Below are 21,661 nucleotides of genomic sequence, written 5' to 3'. Positions count from 1 at the left end.
AGTGATTTTACCCTCTGGGAGGGGGAGTTAAGAGGGGTAAGGGGCAAAACAGGGAGATAAATGAATAGAGATATAGTAGAAGCAAGGCTGGAGGGCAAAGGATGATTAGTCAAACTGTGGGAAACTGGAGAAGATGGTAGGAGAGAAAGAATGAAGGAGAAAGCAAAAGAATATTGCAGTGCACCAGAAAAACAGGAGACACTGTTCACTCACATGAAAGTATTATAAAGTCAAGAGAGGTAGTTGAAGAAAGGAAGACTACTAAAACAACAAAAATAAAGATAAAAAAACTAATCAACTGAAAAAAAAACTGAACAAAAAATAAAAAAGAAAATGAATTAAGCAATCAAAGAAAAATAATAAAATTCCTCTGGGTCCACAATTCTTTGTTAGTGTCTGAGACAGAGCCTGAAAATGTGCTGTGTGACCCCTTCAAGTCTGCAGTAAGATTAGTGCTGGGTATGGGGCTATTTTGTTCATCTGGATGTGGGGACTGTGGCCTCTATTCAGTCAGCAACTTTCCAGATGTCCCTCAGGTGGCTCGCCCAAGTCTGCCCACTGTGACCATCTCCACACTGCTCTCCCAGCTGCTGTGGCACCCTCAGGTGGAGCCAGCCTGAGGCTCATCCCATATCAGTGAACAATTGACACCTCCCAGACTTTGCCTGGCTTCCTCTGTTCCACACTGCTGATTAATCTCACACACTGGTGTGGGGGGGCACCTTTGTTTCACCCCTGGCTAGGGTCACTTGCCTAGTTCTGCTGTTGTAACCAGGTGTGTGTGGGGAGTTTTCTCCTCCTACCATCAGCCAAGGTCACTTGCCTTCTTACAGTCAGTAGCAGAACAGCGGGGACAAATCCTGACCTTCGTAGCTAGGGCTGAGACTGGTTTCTGTTAGCTTCCTGGGCAGAGTCTGGTTAGTCCTGGTCCCTACTTCTCAGCAGAATTTCCACCAGTCTGCTGTTCAAGTGCTATCAGTCTACTATGACTGGATAGCACTTCCCCTTCCACTCCTGGGCATTGGCAGTGAAATGACCCTGGATCTATTCTGTTGTCAGAGTTCAAGCCAAGCCCTTTGAAATAAAATAGTGACATAGCCACCTACTGCCGATCCCCGGGATTATGTGCTGGGACACATTACACCTCAGTCACCAACTGTTGACTCTAGGGCCCACTCAGGAAACAGTGTCTTGTGTTCTCATTACTCTCTCTGTATAAAATTCTCCTGTTCCAGGTTTGGTATCCATTTTGCAATGAGCAGAAAAGTTGGTTCTGCTGCCTCTCCACCATAGCAGCTACACAGCTTCTCCACAGTATTGCGTGGTCTCTGGTCTACAGTGGTGAACTATTTCTTCTATTACAATGATACTATTTTCCTCTTTTCCTGTTAGTTCCCTCATGGGTCCCATGTGCCCTGTGCTCACTTTGTTACCTCTCTGGACTGTTGATTTCCAGACTCTTGGCACTTTGTTCTGGAGAAGCTGTGCTCTGGGCACTCAATGCTTCACCATTTTTTCTCCCCTATTATTATTCCCTGTGTGGTGATAAAGATAGAAGCATATTTGAAGGTTTTATACAGGATGAATTAAGAAACAGTAATAGGGACAACTTACTCTGGCCTGGAGGAGGAAGAGAATTTAAAATCATAAATGAAGACAATAATTGACGTGTATGCTATTAGATAATAGAGATATCATTGCCAGAACTAAAGAATAAATATAAGCATGAGCTTGTTGTTTGATTTTTTTGTGTTAGCTCCTGTTTTACTGAGGATTTTTCATAAAGTCTTTCCTTTGCCAGTGTCTTTGAGAGTTCTACCTAACTTATCTTCAAGCAAGTTTAGTGTTTCTGTTTTACTATTTCGATCTTTAATCCACTTGGATTTTAGTTCAGTGGCTGGTGAAAGATAAGAGTCTAGTTTTAATCTTTTGCAGGTTGAAAGCCAGTTTTCCCAACACCATTTATAAATGAGGCTATCTTTCCTCCAGTGAGAATGGTTAGCTCCTTTGTCAAAGATGAGGTAGCTGATTACATCTGGAATTGTGTTCTCTTTAAGATAGAATGAATGTGACATGAGAAAACAGTAGCATAAACTGATCAGCAGTTTTTCTTAATAATTTAGGAAAATATCTGTAAAGTATAAGTTGAGTTAAAATTTAATGTGTGTTGTTTCATTGCCTAAGAAAAACTTTTCAATATAAATAATCATCATCTAATTTAGTTGCCTGGGGATTTCCACAGCCTAATCTGGTGCCATCTACATTGTTGTACTCCCACAGTTTTATGAATGTAAATACTCCCACTCTTCTTTCAATGTAATTAGTACAGTGTTATCTCACCAAAATATCTTCCCTCTTATGCTATGTTTTAGGAAGAACATTCTAAATATATTATTTTGTCTTGGGCTTCACTAAATTCTTGGCCTAGAAAAGTTTCTGCAGATAGAAGGGACATTTTCCCCTTAGGAGTCAGTGTAGTGAAATGTGCCCAGAAGAGTGAGCCAGGCTTGAAGTTGGACAAATGCTGGAGTTACCAGGCATGCTTTTGATAGAAGTAGGAAAAGATGACTTTTCAACCATTTAGAACTGTCCCAAGAGGTCAGGTAGCAGGGACTGTGTTTCACTGGAATTAGTAAAACTTCAGCCAGGAACATTTAATCATACTCAAAAAATATGGTGTTGGAGCTTTTGTTCAGAAGAGGTGCTCTGGATACTGTTCTCCAAAGAATATTAATAAATCTTACCCTAAATTATATTTGCATATATGGTCACTATTAATATAAATTAGGGAGATTTAATACTAGCAAATAGTCAAAAGTTAGAAAAATTTGGGATTCTTGTGTCTATCACATGAGGAGGTTTAAACCTTATTAAAGGGCTGGTACACATCCTTTTATTAAAGAAGGGCCAATTTGGCCATAACTGGGATTTGTCATTTGTCTTGAGCTATTTACCAAATGCCTTGGAGTTGGAGAACACAAAGCCTAGTTTTGTTGAGTGTTTTCCCCTTAGTTTTTAAGCCCAAGTGATTCCTAGGGAAATTTAATCCATATGTTTCAGAATCGTTTACACTTAGCTCATCAAAATGTCTTGTAAGAACTATTTGATGTCCAATGTGTCTTTTAAAACCACTTCTTTCAGAAACAGGAAATTGTTCTTTGTTTTATTTTTGTTTGTTTCTTTCCTAAGAGTAAACAACCTAAAAACTGACAAAGAATGGGACTAACTTCAAAATTTTTAACAATTGTGGTCAAGCAGATCCTACAAACATAGAATAAAATTCTTACAGTTTAATATTAGCACAGTATACTTATTGATAGTGCTGGTAACCAGCATTCTTATTAGTGAATTTATGCCAAAGAGGTTTTCAGTGATTTTCCCAGGAAAGTACAAAAGGCAAAACTATTGTTAGAAGACATATAAAATAGTGGTACAGTAATAACCATATAAAGAATAAAAACATACTCCATTACACTTTTTTTATAAAGGCACCACACCTGGTTGATTTTGTAAAAGAGTTACATTAACTGCTAAATAATAAAATGGGTAAGATACATTCAAGAAACATACAGAAGAGTAATAGGCATGATTAATAAGTATATTAGAAGGTCTTCAACTATGCTAATACTCATGAATACTTTTTGTGCAGTGCCATTAATTGGTGAAACAAGAACCACTGTGCGCTTGTCATATGGCTGTAATTGGTAAAATTTTTATTAAAGGAAATTCGGCATTGTAAAACTTAAACATGCGCAAGTCCTTTGTTTCATCAATTTCACATTTGGTTATTCAACCTAGAGAAAATTCCATAAGCACAAAATATGAATGGCAGCATGAGCAACAACAAACTTAAACATGCGCAAGTCCTTTGTTTCATCAATTTCACATTTGGTTATTCAACCTAGAGAGAATTCCATAAGCACAAAATATGAATGGCAGCATGAGCAACAAAGAAATGGAATATTTTTCGAAGATGTCATGAAAGCAAAGGAATTAAAATATTTAGGAGATGAACCCAGTAGTGATTAAGAAAATGATAAAGGCAAAGATCACCTGAAGGACTTTGCAGTGAAAAGCTACCATGAGAGATTTTTGTCCAAATGTGTTCAGAGGAAATAATTCTTTCTATACAAAAGCTCTCAACAAGTTGGCAAACTCAGAGGACTTGAGCTCTACATGGAGGCCCAGGTAGGGCCTTTCACACACTGATTCCAAGCAGGAGTCTGATTCAGAATAGGACCCTTAAATGAGTAATGTCTTAGTGGTGGGTCTCCTCTCTTAAGAGAGTGGCTCACACACTGGAAACATGTTACCTGCTCTTCTTTCTGAACCTCATGCAGACTTTTCTCAGAAGAATGGCTAAAAAATTATTATACACTTGGATCTTGTAGGAGAGGAACCACCCTTCAAAGTACTTGTGTATCTGGAAACGTGCATTGTTAGTATCAGACACCTGCTAGTACAGTCCCTGTGCTCTGGAATGAAGCTTCACTGACATCTTGCTACCATCTGGATTTAAAATCTTCCCTTTATAGACTTTTTCCTGGTCTCAGAACTCTGGTAGATGACTAAGCAAACCATCTTACCTACCTAATATGACACTTGATGGTTCAAACTTTATTCATTATCTTTGATAAATTAGGGAATCCTCTCCTCCTCTGCTAACTGTGGTCCGCTCATGGTGACTCCGGCTCCTCACTTGGAGGTGGGGGCTGCCTGGAGCAGTAGTGAAGAGCATCACAGCTGGCCCCAGGGAGCAGGGTGTTCCATGCTCACTCTCACACTCTCGGGCTACCCGAGAGAGCCACCCAGTGAGCCCAGGGGTTTCTCCTGTGACCTCCCTGAAAGAGGGGATGGTGCCTCCGGAGTCGGGATGAGGATGACAGAAGCAAAGGCACGGCCCTTAGATGGTGAGAGTCATGTGATGGGAGCAAGAGCTGTTCCCCGTCAGCAGCCCGCCGCCCTGAGACGTGGGTCTCACTCTCCATCACAGCACTCCCGTCCTCACTCACAGAGCCGCCTCTGGCCCCTTTCCCAAATGTCCCCACCAACCATACAGACCCCTATTCCTTGGCTCCGCTTTTATAACTTCATGGCAGTGACCGTATCAGGAATAATATTGTGTGCTTACTATCTGTTCATTTTATTGCTCCACAGTAAACCCTTTGGGATAAGACGTTGATATTTGTATTTCCTCCATTTAAACGGTGCCTGGTACTCTGTGCGTGATACGTTATTCCTTAGGGATTGGACAAATGAAAGAATGGCATTTTCTTCCTACAAAATATTGGTTTGCAGATAAAGGAATGAGTTGCATATATGTTCTGATGTGAAAATGTGTCCAAGCTCTATTTTAAATATGAAAGAACAAGTTTCAAAAGAGTTTAAACTTAGGATTTCATTTATGTATAAAATGTCATGAAACAAAATAATTTAACATGCTCACATATCTGAATTTTAAATGCCTTGAAAAACTGAAATCATGGGTTATTTTTGAATATGGAGTGAGAATCCATACAGGAAAAAAAAACATATACAATTGTAAATGATGTGATATCGTTGGGTATCAAATGCCAGTAAAAGGGTGTATAGTGCTTCCTGAATCTGTGGGGGACATGAGAAAACCGAAGCTAGTACCAAACCATTTATACACTGTTTTGTTCTATACATCCCCATCTATAATGAACTGTAAGTTACAAATTAGGCACAGTAAGCAATTACAAATAATATAGAATAATTATAATATATTAAAACAAAATTATATGGATTTTATCTCTAAAATTAGAAATATTGTATTGCACTCACCCTCCATGTGGTGCCGTGACCTGATACACAGCTTACATGACAAGCTGGAAGAAGTGAATGATAGACACAGTGTGACATAGCATTCAAGGGTCACTTAGGCACTGCGGTACTGCGATGATTGGTCTGATGACTGAGGTGGATGGCTTCTGGGTGACCAATGGGCAGCTAGTTCATACTGCGTGTATATGCTGGGCAAAGTATGATTCATGTCCTAGGAGGACAGGGGTGATAGAATTCATTATGCTACTCACAATAATGCACAATTTAAAACTTGTTTTTGGAATTTACTTTTTAATATTTTGAGGCCACGGTGACCATTCTTAACTGAAACTATAGAAAGGGTAATTATGGAAAAGAAGGGAGAATTCTAAGCGTGCATGCTAAACACTTGCACTATACTGCTAAAGTTGTAACTGTCTGATGTTATAAAAGACTGTTTCATTTAAATCTGTAATTTAAACTATAACAAGGTACATGGTACTGTAATTTGCATTTTGTTCAAATTGTACTTTGTAGGTATTTTTATTGCAAATTATTTCTTTAAAGAATGTGACACTTACATGTTTGCTGTTGTTTCCAACTTTATCCACATTACTTTACAGAAAATGATCTCTGAGGTAACCTGGTTGCTTGTTTTCTCACTTTAGCTTTATGAATTAAAACTCCAGAAGAATGCTGTCTTCTAAGCCCGAAACAATTATTAATATGGAGATGCTTACCAATAGTCTTTCATTTATTTATATTTTCTGAACACAAACAATATACAAAGCAATAAATTTCTTGCCCTTAAAGATTTCCAATTTACAGCTTTTCCAGTTGAACTTTTATCCAAGTTTTCTAGATGGTCGGCATTTTCCATTTTAATAAAAATTTTATATGATACTTTTAATCAAAAATAAATATGGAAGGTAACCTGATTTTTCAGAAGATAAGTATAAAACTCAGAGAGGTTGTGATTTACTTCACACTACATGGCTACCCAGACCAAGAGCTGATGCATGAATTCAGATCTCTTAAGGAGAATTTGCTTCCTCAACTGAAAATAATGGAGTTGTTCAAAGTTATTTTAAGGACCTTGTTTCGGTTTGCTTTTGCAGTGTCTCAGTGCTAATGGATGAATGATGACACAAAACCACAGTGGCAGGCGCTATTCACATATGCAAGGCAGCTGAGCATGAGCTGGGCGTGAGCTGGTCTTGGGTAGGCTCATTCATGTCTGGGGATCAGTTGTCTCTCAGGTTTGGTTTTGTCTGGGGACACTGAGGTGACACCTCTCCCGTCAAGTCTCTCTCCTCCTTCAGCAGATGAGCCTCTGTGCATTGTCAGGAGGATGATAGACATGAGAGACAGGAAGAGCAAGCCCAGCATCTTCTTGTGCCACGCTCTTCAGGATCGTATCGATCAAATCAAGCTCTGTGAGTCTCTGTAGATTTGAAGCAGGTGGACTATAAATGTTTACATAGCACACAGCATGATTACCGGGGGAGGTGGAGACCTGGGCTGTTTTCAACCTACCACAGATCATTTCAAGCATTGTATATTATAATTAGATGAATACTTGAGTTACACTGATTTTACCCTGCTTGTACCATCACACAAGCAATTGGACAAATACATAGTTTTGGAAATATCTGAGATTTTTAGATTTTTTAAAAATTTTGTTTGTGTATAGTATTTTCATCGAGTTATGAGTAAGGAAGTGATATTTTCCTAGGAATTTTACTGCTTCTGTTGTTAAATAATTAGGATGATTATCAATGATTAATATAGTGACTTGTATCACTCGGTATATGTAATTCCAATTGTTTTTAAAAATGTACTACTGTCTTAATTAGCTCATTGTTCATTTTTTTAGTATATTGAAGGGATAATGAATGAAAAGGAAATGAGACTAAGGGAACATAAAAAATGAACTTAGTATAGGCTAAAAAACAGTGGGGAATAGCATGATACAAAATGGAGTTTTATCTCTTTGTAGGGTAGATTCTGAAGATTTCCCCATTAAAGCTACTGAAGTGCACACACACACTACAACAGCAAATTCCCCTTTAAGTGAACTTTGCCAATCACTTAATTTGTTCCATATTTAATAGTCCTGATTTCATTAGGTGTGAGCGGAAAAGGGTGATAAAGATTCAGTGTTCTGTACTTGGAAAGAGAGTCCCCTCTCTTCACTTCTATTCTTTATGATCTGTATCAATTTGTTCATTTGCCATTTCCCAAAGTTTGTTCTATTAAGTGACGGCTCTCCCTCTTATTAAACACATTCAGAATAGGCTGCTAATTATATCCACTTGGAATATCAGTCTCTATTACCAAAATAAAAATTCTGAAATGTCCTACCAAAAGAATCCAATTTAGCTTTTTAAAATCAAGCTTCATAATTTAAAAAATCTATTTGGTATGTGTGTATTTTTCAATGAACAATGATTTAAATGTCATTAGAAAGTACTTTTGCACAAAAAGTAGTGCGGAAAATGTCACCCTCTCTGAGCTCTGTGTTCTTTTACTCAAAAACTTCCAGGGAAGTGAATTATTAAAGTGAATCTTTCACTTACAACTGCTGTGTGCTACGGGAACTTTTCCTGCTGTAAATTATTGGGTAAAGCACTGTATGTGTTTGACAAGATTCTATCAGTCAGTAAAATGCCCTGTGGCTGAGTTTGTATTCAGACCCAAAGAGCACAGTAAAAGTGGAGGTGCTTGCCAGGATGCTGGGGTGTGTGTTGTTGAATTATTTTGATAGCCTCGGATCATCAGAAAAGTGTGATACAGCTTAAAGTTTTAGAGAAAATTAACTAACATTTAGTTTCTTGTGGATATGGTAGTTAAGGAATGATGGCTTCACATAATCTAAGTTGTGAAATCTAAATACAATGTGGGATCCCGGATTGGATTCTGTACCAAAAAAGAACTTCAGTCAAAAATGGCAAAATTTGAATAAATTCTAGAATAGTTAATAGTATTAACAATATTTATTTCCTTATTATTATTATTCGTTATTATTTCCTTATTATTGTTATTACCATAATACAGATGTTGTTCAGATGTGGGGAAGTTGTAAGAAGGCCATATAAGAACTATCTGTATAAATTTTGGAAATTGTCAAATAGCTAAAATTATCTTAGGATAAAAAGTGGTAAACCACTCTTAACCAGATCCCCAGAAGTTGGTTTCTTGAATAAAGTTTTCAAGTTTTATGGCTGGAATTATTGAAGCAAAATAATAATATAAAAATCGGAAAGTTATATAATTGGTATTTTTTAAATGTATGAACTGAAAGGATCTTTGGAGTCATGGAGGAAATAACCAATATATTTAAATAAAAAAAGTGGAGGAGGGGGAACCAGAGAAAAGACTGGAATACTAACCTTTCCAGTTGAAAAAGGATAAAAAATAATAGGTGCAAGTGGACTGATTTGAAAGATTTTATTTTGAAACATCAAGTTCAAATGCACTGATTAAAATTAGTTTCTACATTTTCCAAAATGCTGTCTTGTCATCTTTCTTATTGAACTGGCCATAAAACTAAATAAAAAAAGAACAGTATGGGGAAAAAATTCCAAAAGGTTTCTAGAATCCAGAAACCATGTGACACAGTAAAGATGTCAGAGTTTAGCCTTTATGCATGGCAGTATGCTGTGAAAGTTCAGCTTTAACCCCCAGGTGTAATTAGATCACTCAGTTTTTATTGTTTAAAGTTTTTTTTTTCATTCTTCTGTTGCTGCCCAATTGTATGGGTAAAGCAGGTTTTGTCACACTTTGTAAGTTCATCACATTTTAATTCTATTTCTACCACTCTAGATTAGATTTAAGGGTCACTGAAGTCAGGAGACACTGACCTTTGCTCCCTTAATGGTTCTCACCATTAATTCTTGACCCTAAAAGCTATGTGTACAATAAACTATATTTATAGGTGCAGAGGGAAGGGAAGAGGAGAAACAAAATGAGTCTAGTGATTATTTGTTTTGCCATGCAGTTCAGAGATTAGGAATGTTCGCACAGTCCACCCTCCAGCTGATGAACTTGGACTGCTTCTCTTTCACTGTGCCCACCTGAGTGCTAGCATAGAATTACATTTGAGAGCAGGACTCAGAATGACACCCTGGCTAATCTCAGTCTCTTAGGATTGCTGGTATGTTTACTGTTTGCCTTCATCATGCCTTCACCTGAGATCTCGCTTTCTGGTTTTCTTTGGGTATAAAAGAAAGTTAGTGACACAGATTTAAGAAGGGGGACACAATCAAATAATTTCTGTTCAAAGATTAGATTTGTGAAGGTTTTCACAAAATTATTTGTGAAACTTTGAGTATCTTCTCTGTTTGAGAGAGAACATCATGAAGTCCTTAGGATTTGCAATCTCCAGCATTCTGTTCTCATAAAGTTTAGATATTCCCCCACCCACCCACACCTGCTGCTATGGATCCCATGGTTGAAATTCTTTGCTTAAAATTTGGGTAGATGAAGACTGGGGATGTAGCTCAGTGCTAGAGTGCTCATAGGGCACATGCACAGCCCTGTGTTTGATCGTCAAGACAATAAAAACAAAACAAAATTTGAGTAAATGAGTAGTTTTGTTTGCTACTTTTGCTTTCTTTCCTTTCTAAAACACCTAGTTTCTATGACCTTTCCCTATTTGCACCATTAATTAGAGTTAGTAGAACAGTTTGAACTGGAAAATACATTGATTTTCTGGAAACAGAGATTCCAGAGCATCTCACCTGCCCATCAGCTTTTAGATTGACATAAAGCTTTGCATCTAGTATCCCCTGTGCGCACACTTGGGTTTGTACATCCACACACAAGGCAGTGAATTACTAACACACTCATGTACACAATTACTGAAAAAGAGAACAAAATTCCTTATTAATTAACTCCTAGGAAACCACTCTAACTTTTTTGGGGAATGACTAGACAAAACCTTTCCGAAGCAGAGGATAATTATTCTGGCAATATCGTAGCAATCCAAAAGGAATGCATAGTGATTAAGGCAAAGAATTTCTCTTGGTCAGAGATTGAGATTTCTGGTCTTATAAAATACTCTATTTCCTCCATTAATTGTGTCCATGTGGAGCTATAACCAAGTAGCTGAAACAAATAAAACTTAAGTAATATTGTTTCCTTTAAAAATATTTCACTTAATTTGTGGAAGAAGTTTGAACTCATTAAACATAACAGTTCCCTCTTAACGCCTACCCCACCCCCAAAAGAGCCCCTCTGCCCGTGCCTCCTTCTGAAACATTCAGATCATGCCTAGCACCCCCATCTCTTCTTCCTAGGGTGGGGGACACATTAGCTGCCCTCTAATTTGGTGGAAAGGAGAGCATATCATGCAACATAAGCCTCGGGCCTTGCAAACCTCTGCTCTTTTGCCTGCAAGTGAACTTGTGGTTGACTCTTTCTTCTTGCAGTCTTGAGAATTCTCACTGTTACATGCTTTGAAGTACTTGGGTGAGACTTCCTAGTGCTTTCAGGAGATTCTCCTTGGGAGAGGATGAGGAGGTTTTGTGAAGGGAATACGTTCTTTGGACACCAAAGCAGACTATCTATAGATCAGGAAAAGCCGAAGCAGAAACTGGATAGAAGGTGAAAGTGGGTGTGAGGGGAGCATCTGGACACTGTGTCGTGCTGGTTTACTGTATCTGTCCTTTCCCGGGAATGCAAAGCTCGCCGGAGGAGAGAATACGGAGTAGGCTTCCCTGAAGGAATCCCCTCAAATTATGGATGCGTACAGCAAAATCTGCCTTCGACCTCCCCTTTCTTTCTCATTTTGGGAGAGAAGCCTTCAGAATGGATACTTATTGTTCTCTTTATTGTGGACATAAAAACATACTGAGACATCAAATTCTTCTTGGACCATTTTTAGGGAATGATTTCCCCTCATATTTGTCTACATTTTATAGCCCCAAATGGGCTAGATGTGTAGTTATCTGGGTACTTAGAGCAACACCAGCCAAGAGACCTACAAAGGAGCTTCCGATCTTGCGAATTCCAGCGGATTGCTTAAGAACTTATTTCTTACATATCATATATGCTCACTTTCAGCTCCTCAAAATGTCATCATAGTGCTGGATTCATTCATCTTTTCCTTTGTTGCTGGGTGGAAGAGGGAGGTTATTTCCCAGGTGTTCTCTCCCAGAGATCAACAGATTCAGGGTTCGCCCCAGACACCTTGTACAGAGAGTCAGGGCTTTGAATTGAACGAGTAGGTTTTTCCTCTTAGGCGGAGTCAAACTTTATTTTCTTCTGTCACCACTAGGAAGTGTAGATCTATGATACAGTCCGTGGGGTTTAGCTCTTCATATTTAAAAAGACGTGGAAAACAAGAAAAGCTGCTCAATTTCAGTGTGATTCATTTCTAAATTCCTCTCACTCCCTCTTTAATACACAATGAAGGAAAAGTGCTGCTGTATATGGATCATAGACCGCACATACTGAACGAAGCTATTCCTAGGGTATAATTTCCTTTTTTCATGGTAACGTTATAATTGAAATATACAGGGAGCAAGCGAATAGATGGACGAGGTAGGTCTGAATTTCTTTACTCACAGCAAGTGAACGGGCAGTGATCCGGCCACTTGTATGCCCAGAATTCAAAGAAATAAGATTATGGAGTGGAGAGTGCTATTGCTATCATTTCAAAAGGAATTTTTAAGAGTATCCACCATTGATTCATTTGTTAGTTTGTATTGTGGTAAGACCATTTTATCAATTTCTGAATACATATCTTAATGACATTAAAGTAAGTGCATTGACAATGTTATGCAATTATCGCCAGTATCTATTTCCAGAACTTTTCCATCACTTCCATACATAAATTGTGTATCTATTGAGCAATAACTTCTTTTCCCCCTTTTTCCCCAGCCTCTGGTACCCACTATTAGAGTTGTAGAGGTTATGAATTTGACTATTTTACCTTCTTTATGAAATTTCAGTAAAGTCGTGTAATATTTGCCTTTTATGTCTGGCTCATATCACAAGCATAGTGCTTTCTGGTTTTGTTGAGGCAGTAGTATGTGTCTGAAATTCTTTCCTTTTTATGGATGAGTAATAGCCCCTTGAAAATCCTTGTGTTTTTAAAAAATCCACTTATCTGTCAACAGACAGTTGGATTGTCTTTACCTTTTGACTAAAATGTGACTATGAAAATTAATATGCAAATATCTGCTTGAATGTCACTGTTTGCTTGTCTGGCATATAAATCCAGAATGGAATTGTGATCTATAATCAGTTTATGTTTAACTTTTTCAGGTATTTCAGGGGCTGAATCATTTCACTTTTCAAAAAATAGTGCAAGAGCATTACATTTTGTGTGTGTGTGTGGTACTGGGGATTCAATACAGAACATATGAGGTATAACCCCAGACCTTTACATTTTCATTTTAAAACAGGGTTTTGCTATGTCACTAGTTGCCAAGGCTGGGTTTAAATTCATGATCCTCCTGCCTCAGCCTCTGAGAGTGCTGGGATTACAGCCATGTGCCATCATGCTTGGCTGTTTTTACTTTTTTATAGTCATCCTACTGGTTTTGGGGGGTATCTCATTGTGGTTTTGATTTACATTTCCCTGATGATTAGTGATGTTAAGCATGTTTTCATGTGTTTATTAACCATTTGTATATTTTACTTGTAGAAATGTCTATTTAGATTATTTGCCCATTTTTGACTTGGGTAATTTTTTGTTATTATTGAAGTATAGGAATTATTTGTATATGACCAATTCGTCCTTCCTGTCAGATGTTTCCATGCTATATCTAAATGAATCACCTTAAATAAATCATTTCTCTATGATACATATGAATATGCATACAAGTAGGTGAATTCCAGGTGCGTGTGTGTGTGTGTGTGTTCATGAATTTCAGAAAATGAAGTTTAAGTTTAGTTTTTTTTTGTTCCATTGTGCCACCCTCAAGTAGGAGGACTAAAACAAAAGTACATGAACAATTAAAAGAAAATTGCCCTTCTTCTGGGTTAATTCCTGGGTGTGTCCAATATGTTCCAGAGTGAAAAGGGCAGCAATTGGTATTGACATTAATAAAAATAGACACCGAGTACTGAAGCCCTTGGTCACTGGGTGGGAAAGATTTCCTGCTACTTATTGGCCACATGTGATTTTGAATTTATTTAATGATTCTAAGCTTCTCTGTCCTCATGTTTAAATTGGGTGGTGATGATAATAACTGCATAACTTTGAGGAGTAAAGGAAGATACCTAGTAAAATTATTGGGTGTTCTTGCCCTGGAAGCTGGTGTTGAAGAATGCTCTAATTAGCAGAGGAAGTTCACACCCCTGGAGATACTCTCCTGTACTTGAGCTTAGCCAACAGGCTGAGAAGTGATGGGGGAGGGATCCTCTCCTAGACTTACTTGGATTTTACTACTGTATTGCTGGGTAATAATCATATAATCCCCAGAGATAAAAAAATGGGCAAGTAATTTCTGTGTTTTGAGTTCTCTGGCATATTTAAAAATAAGGAAATGCACCTCAGGGTCACAAAAATGACGGGATATTTTAAATGTTTGTGTTTAACAAATTAACATAGCACACTGGCACCATGACTATATATAAAACTTAACTTAGTAATAACATCAAATGTCTAAATTTACATGCGTTACTAGGTGGGAGACCTGAGTCAAGAAGCCCTCTTGAAAGCTTCCTCTGCCCTCTACTTTCTATTTCTAGGAGGCTTGGGAGCCACAAAGTAACCCAAGGCTTCATAAAACAAGTGTGGAAACCATTAACTTAGCCTTATTTTATATGTATTTTCCTTCATCCTGTAATCTAAGGAACAGATATTGGGAAGAAGTAGTGAAAAGGTGGAAAATGTCAATTAATGAAGAAATAGAAGATGCATCCTTGGAGAAAACAAGTTGAAATGAACACATGACCTTGATAAAGCAATGACAAAATATGTCTGAAGTTAAATGTGTCAAAGAATTACACATAGTTGTGGACAAATACAAGTGGGCCTAGAGAACACAATTATTTTAAATTTTTAAGTTGTTTGCTCTTTTTCTTTTCCTTCTCTTCTAGTCCTTGTTTTTTCTTAAAAAGTTCTCTTTCTCCTTCTTCTTTAAATATTCTTTTATAAACCATGAAGATGAGATCAGATTTTATTACTTTTAGCCAAAAGTGGTTCTAAGAAAAAGGGGACTTCCCTTTATCTTCATGCTGTTTAACTGCTCATATAAACATTTAGCATACCGTATGAAACTCTATAGAGGGAGTTAAAAACTACCTACATTATGTTTTCCTTTCGGCATTTATTCATTTTCATATGATGAATGGATGCAAGCAGTCATCATTAGAGAACATAATGGTCTCTGACGATGTATTTATGACATGGAAAGATGTCATGTGATGAAGTGTTTACAACATGTAATGAGGTTGTGTAACAATCTCTTTACAGCCTGCAATTACATTGACTAATTCCTTGTAAAAACACTCAACAATGTGCTTTCCATGTGCACGTGCTTGATATCACAGCACTTTAATAACCAACACCTCTGAACTGCACAACCAAGCAGCTTGAGTGACTCAAAACCCTGTTTCCTAGCCAAGGATATAATACATTCTGGGTGTTTCGTTAGTAAACTTCAAGAATTGCTTCTTTTTGGAAGTAACTTGGCTAATAGAAAGCATATGTGTCAATAGCCTCATGAAGCAGAGAACTCAAGAGGTGACTTTACACCTGAAATCCCATCTACATAAATCTTCCCTTCTGTTTTAGCAGGGGGAGAAGTAGGAACACCTACTCTCTGACATCCAGGGCGATATCTGAATCTTATCCTCCACTTTAACCATTTAGTTGTCTAGAATTTATTGCTTATCTTATTTTACTAATTAGTGAGTAATTGACTCAGAGGAGACCACTAAAAACAAAAATTATGGACAGAAAACACTTTCTGTGAAATCGTGAATATGAAGATAGATTAGACAGTTAGAAAACAAGAACTGCTAAACAGCTAAGAAGTTGAGGTGTAGGAACTGTAGGAACTGAACCTTTTGAACTGCAAGATGTAGGTGAGAAAGCACTGCACTCATCCTGCAAAAGTATGAGGGGAAATAAGATGAATTGATGAAAAAAGGTAGAGAAAGAAGAGTGGGGTGCAAAATTCTATCTACTGAATGCTCATCAGTTTATGAAAGAGCAATTGAAAAGTTTTAACCTGTGGGAAATAAATGGATTTTTAGACTAATAGAAAAATTAGCTGAAATTTTCTCATGCTGAAAAGGTTTGCTCCTTTCAGATGGAGATATATACTGTGGAATTCTCACCCAAGATAGAATTTTGTGAATCTTATGTAATAAGACTAAATAATACAATATGGACAAGAAGGGATAGTGAATATAGCGAGGTGGTATAATCATAGCTTGCATTTATAATTTCCCAGACTCTTTACATAACTCAATCAAACTTCAGACTATTCTAGCACATGAGCCAGAAGAGACATGTTTGCTTTTAAGGTAAAGGTAAAAAAAATTAAAATTAAAACAAACATATAAACAGTTACTCCAAGGTCTTGGAATGAATTAACAGGGAATTGATCAACTTTCTTTGCTCATACAGTGTTGTCCTTGAGAAGAAGAATCACGTTTTCTCAAGTGATGGGGGTATCAAGTGGCCTTTGGCCAACCTAACACCCAACAGACTCACTGAACTCACAAGAGTCCCATGCACGCAAATGTGCCTCTGCATGGAGTGTGATGGCTTTTATTTCTTTCTACTCCCTCAAAGACTGAAACAGTTGCTGTGGAAGCAGCACAGTAGAAGTGAAGGAGAAGACCTGCCAGCACAATGGAAGCAGGGACTGGAGCTTGCCCCCTTCACATAGTTTCACGGGACATAAACATTTTGCTAGCAGCATCCCTTGACACATGGTTTTCAATGTCACTGCCACAAACGAATTTATTTCAGCCTTGTCAGAGATGTAATTGGTTCTTTAGAGGGTAGTTATCCTACTCTTCTGTGTACTGCTGGTTTCCTCTGGCCCCGGACCTCCAAAGAACTTCAAAAAGAATGCAGAAAGAGGAACGCTGGATTTGAGCATATGAATTGGATTTGGAAATTAACGAGCTTCCAAGACAATGATATACAGCAGGGAAATTTAGTTGAGGAACTCTGCCCATTATTTTGTCTGGTCGTACGTGAAGGTTTCACTAAATCATTTTACTTTTGTTAGTTCCAACAAGTGTATGACAAGAATTACAAAGAAGAGACCATTTAGTGATTACTGGTGGCTCCACGACTCAGTTGCTGTGATATATGTTAGTCTGTGTTAGCATGCTACTTATTTCTGAGTTTTGTGCTTCATGATAAATGAGTCTTATTTTAATTGCGTCTTATGGCAAAAGGGATAATATCTTATGTAGGAATGAGAGGAATACTGGTGTTCCAGACTTACATTTGGCTTGCTGAAAAGAGAAGGAGAATTGTAAAAATTAGTTTATTTTATTGATAAACAAATAGCAGTAGAATTTGCTACTGTGATCAATTATCCAAGCAGTAGAATAACTGGTGGTGAAGGGAAATAAACAATTCATATAATATAAACAGTTATCTGTGGTTAACTATTGAGGGGTAAGACTCATTGATAAATATATTGATGAAGCCACCATATACATAATAATTTATTTCCAGGAAGGACTAGGGAAGTTTCTTCTTGATTTTCAATGTCATTTTAAATTGTGTTTTATTTTCCATTTGCATATAAAAAGAGACCAATGTTATTTTTTCTTTATTTCATTTATATTAGATTATAGGAAATTTTTAAAAAATCTATTTGACACTGATTTTGATTGTCACCTCATCTTAAACTTCAGAGAGACATATTTTATTTCTTATCCAAAACCAACAGCCAGTTGTGACAACTGCAAAATGTTTTATTAACATTGTGTCTTGTCCAGAAAGCCATCTTGAATTCTGAATTATAAAGACGAATGTTTCTTCATAGATTTGCTTTATAGTATGTGAACAAGAAATATATGTAACCAAACTTTTAATGCGTAGGGATTACAAGAATTTCGAGGATAATCTTGTCTTGAGAGTGCCAAGAGAGAAAGTGAGAGAGAGAAGGAAATAGAGAGAGAGAGAGAGAGAGAGAGAGAGGGAGAGAGAGAGAGAGAGAGATGGGGGCCTTTAATTCATAAATATTGCTGTTAAAGCACACAAATATTAAGGATTTGGATTTATCCAAAATACTTATAAAGTTTTTTTCACAGTGGAGTATTGTACTACTCAACCATGAAGAAGGATCAACTTGAATCATAGCAACATGGATATATCTGGAGACCATAATACTAAGTGAAATAAATCAGAAACAGAAGATACAATTTAAATATCACATAGTTTCTCTCATATAGAGAAACCCAATGTATAAATGATTTAAAAAGCAAAACAAAGGTAGATTATAGGGCACAGGAAGATAGACTTTGTGAAGATGGGAGAGGTCTCTGGGGATGGGAGAGATGAGAGGGAGTGGAGGGGAAGCGGAGGTGAAAAGGATGAAGATGTGCAGGCACATGTATCATTCCCAAACACGATGTTTTATTATGTATCACAAACATTTACTCATAAAATTTTTAAGAAAGGATATTTTCATATGTCAGGTGATGGGGTGTGAAGTAAAAACAATATTGGAGAAGTCAAGTTTATATGGCCATTTAGTTTTCTTTTAATGAGAATGTATAGAACAGAATCTGTTCCTTTGTCTCTAAAATCTCTCAAAAGTGAAACCAAATATTGACTGGTTTTATAATTTCTTTGAAAAATCTTATTTGTAAGTGAACAAATTTACGATAAAGGTAAGAAGACTGCTTTGCATGGATATTGTAAAGCATGCTTCCCTGTTCTTAGCTTCTAAGCCATTATAAATTAATATCCATTGTCAGCACTTTGCAGTTATGATCACAACACATTACAGTTCCAGCAAATAACATCCTTCATCTGCTTTACATTATGAAAAAAAGATTTTAAAGTTTTAAATTTTACATTAACATCTGTTAGTATTCCCTTCCTACTGATGAGTAAACTGAGTTTCAAAAGAACCAAGTAACCTGTCAAAAGCACCAAGTTCCTGCCCAAGATCTTACACTTAATAAACATTACATGAGAGAATGAAGTCTGCTTATTCATGGAGCTCCCACCATACCTCCTTATGTGTAAACACCAATGCTACCTCATGTTTGCCTCAGCTTACTCTCACTTATTCCATATTCCTCTTTTGGGAAAATGGTGGGTTTTAAATTTTTTAATTTTTGTTTAAGAGACAGATGAAAGAAATACTGCTGTGGGTAAAAGTTTGAAAGATTAAAAATTAATGGGATTTTAGATGGTGTAGTGTATGAAACCTCCAACATCTTGAAGGAAAGGGTCTCTTTACTTCTGGCAGACCTTACTTGCCGGCCCTATTTCCCAACCTCAGGGGGTGGCCTCTCAATGTGACCTGCTGAAGACGAGGGATGAGGGCAGAGAGACTGGTCAGGAGGTAGAGAGATCACACACCAGCCAGTTCCAGGACAAGAGCTGAAATTTAATCTTCTGAATCCAAGGTTCTGCCTGTTTACAGGTCACTGATCCTGGGGCAGTAGCCACAAAGAAAGTAAGATCCCCACCAGGCACAACTTGACTATTTTAGTTTTTTAAAAGTCAATAAAAGAACAAGAAGCCAAAATCCAGAATAGTAAGTAGCAGTGAGGGTGCGTAATTTGCTTTTCTTTTAGCTTAAAATAGTTATGCATTTAATGTTTTAAATTTAATGTTTATTTGAGGAAGTACATTAAAGTATTTCTATCATATTTATTGTCCATCAGTTACTGAAAAGAGTTGAAAAGCTGTCAGGATTTTTGTGAAACAATTGAGGCAAACTTAGTCTGCAGTGGTTCTCTGTTTTATTTATTACTTTTGGGAATCACGCAGGTATTAACTTAGGAGAAAAAATTGTATATCACCGGAGTATCAAAGGGATAATTTTTTGGCTTTAAAGCAATAATTAGATTTATCATAATCAATAAAATGTTTGAGCAGAGTTTATTGAAGTGTCAATTTCCCATTGCATCATGCCCTCTGGGAATCTTAATTTTTAATTCAAAAAGAAGTAGAAGATTTGCAGTACAGATGCCAATAAATGTGTGAGGTTAAAGAAAGCACAAGACTTCTTAGAGAAATCAAAGTGGGGCTTAGAACAATTCCCTTCCCACTCCTTTGCACATCCATTGGGTCACCATTAGCTTTCCAGGAGAATGAGATCTTGAAATAGTTAAGATACAGATCTTTCTGCCTAGATTGAAGAAACCTGTAAGGAATAGTAATGTTTGATGACTACTCCTTCATTATCTTGAACAATGAAGAACACTCATCTCTAGGGAATATTATGGTTTGCTTACAAATGTATGGAAAAAAGAAGCAAGTCTCTGAGTTTGACTGTTATATGTATACTATCTGTATGCCAAAATTTGGAATAGAATGTGGGTCCCTTGAAGATTTAAAAAACCAGGCTGGAAATCCAACTATCAAAGATAAAGGTACTTATTAGCAACATGCAGTTTCTGTTTTGTTTGGATTGATGATAGTATGTGATGCATGCATTCGTTCGATTGCAATAAATCTCCTATTCTCCACTCCTCTCAGCATCAAAGATCTTTGCAATATGAAATTACAGCTCCTTTCATGGATCAAGGAGTGTCTTACTCCACCTTCTGAGTCTAAGTTGGCCTCGTGACTTGTTTGAGCCAAAAGAATGCAGTGGAAGTGATGACATTCCAATCCAAGCCTCAAGGGACATTGTTCAGTTTTGCACTATGTCGGTGCTCTGCCCAGCCATCATTAAATAAGCCCAACCTAGGCTATTGGAAGATGAGAAATTTCACTGAGCTGAGATAAATTTTCAGGGCTAAAGTCATCCTAGATCAGGCAGTCCCCATTGATACTGGTTAGGTTTCTCATTTTTGGGACATAATAACCAACACAAATAACTTAAAGGAAGAGACGCCTGATTTGGCTCACAGTTTCAGAGGGCTCAGACCATAGTAACCTGGCTTTAAAACAAGAACATTATGACAGAATTGTATGCTGGAAAAATAACTGCTCACTTCCTGGTAGATAGGAAGTAGGGAAACAGCACTAGACAGGAAGGGAGTAGGGACCAAGTACCATCCAAGGTTGTGTCTCTATGATCTAGTCAAACACAGTCAGAACTGTGCATTTCTAATTTCCTAAGTGGCTTTCAAACCAATCAGACTGACAATCTAGTTTACCTGTTACATTTTGCCTTTGTCAACTTGACATCCAAACACATCTCCTTAAACCATACTTAGTCTTTAAATAAAGACAAAAACAAATTCATAATACAACCCAACATGATACAACTGTCCCTTGTACAACTGCAGATGTACCAAGGCCTTCCCCAAAGTCTCCACAGCTTCAGATTGCTCGAAAGTATAGGTACAGATTTTCCTTTGAGACTCACTCAAGGTAAACTCTTAGCTGTAAACACTCGAGAATTTAAGCACCAAGTTACATGATTCCAATATATGATGCCATAGAATAAACATTGTCATCTCAAAATGTAGGGATAGAAGTATAGAAAAGAATAGGACTACAGCAAGGAAACCCAGCAGGGCAAACATTAAGTACTATAGTTCCATATCTAGCATCTGGAGCATGTGGTGGTAAGATGTGAAGTACCAAAGGCTTGGGCATGCCCAGCACTATGACCTCAATGGTTGCAGCCCACATGGCCTCTCTTGGGCTGGCTTTCTTCATTGCCTATGGTTTTCCATGGCAGATATCTCATGTTCCTGCCATGTCTGACTTCATGAGGTCTCCATTGCACCTTTGGATTCATTCTTACAGCTG

This window comes from Fukomys damarensis, unplaced genomic scaffold (genome assembly GCF_012274545.1).
Source record: "Fukomys damarensis isolate Sample0158 unplaced genomic scaffold, DMR_v1.0_HiC HiC_scaffold_7, whole genome shotgun sequence".
In the NCBI taxonomy this organism is placed as follows: domain Eukaryota; kingdom Metazoa; phylum Chordata; class Mammalia; order Rodentia; family Bathyergidae; genus Fukomys; species Fukomys damarensis.
This window is presented reverse-complemented; position numbering follows the sequence as displayed.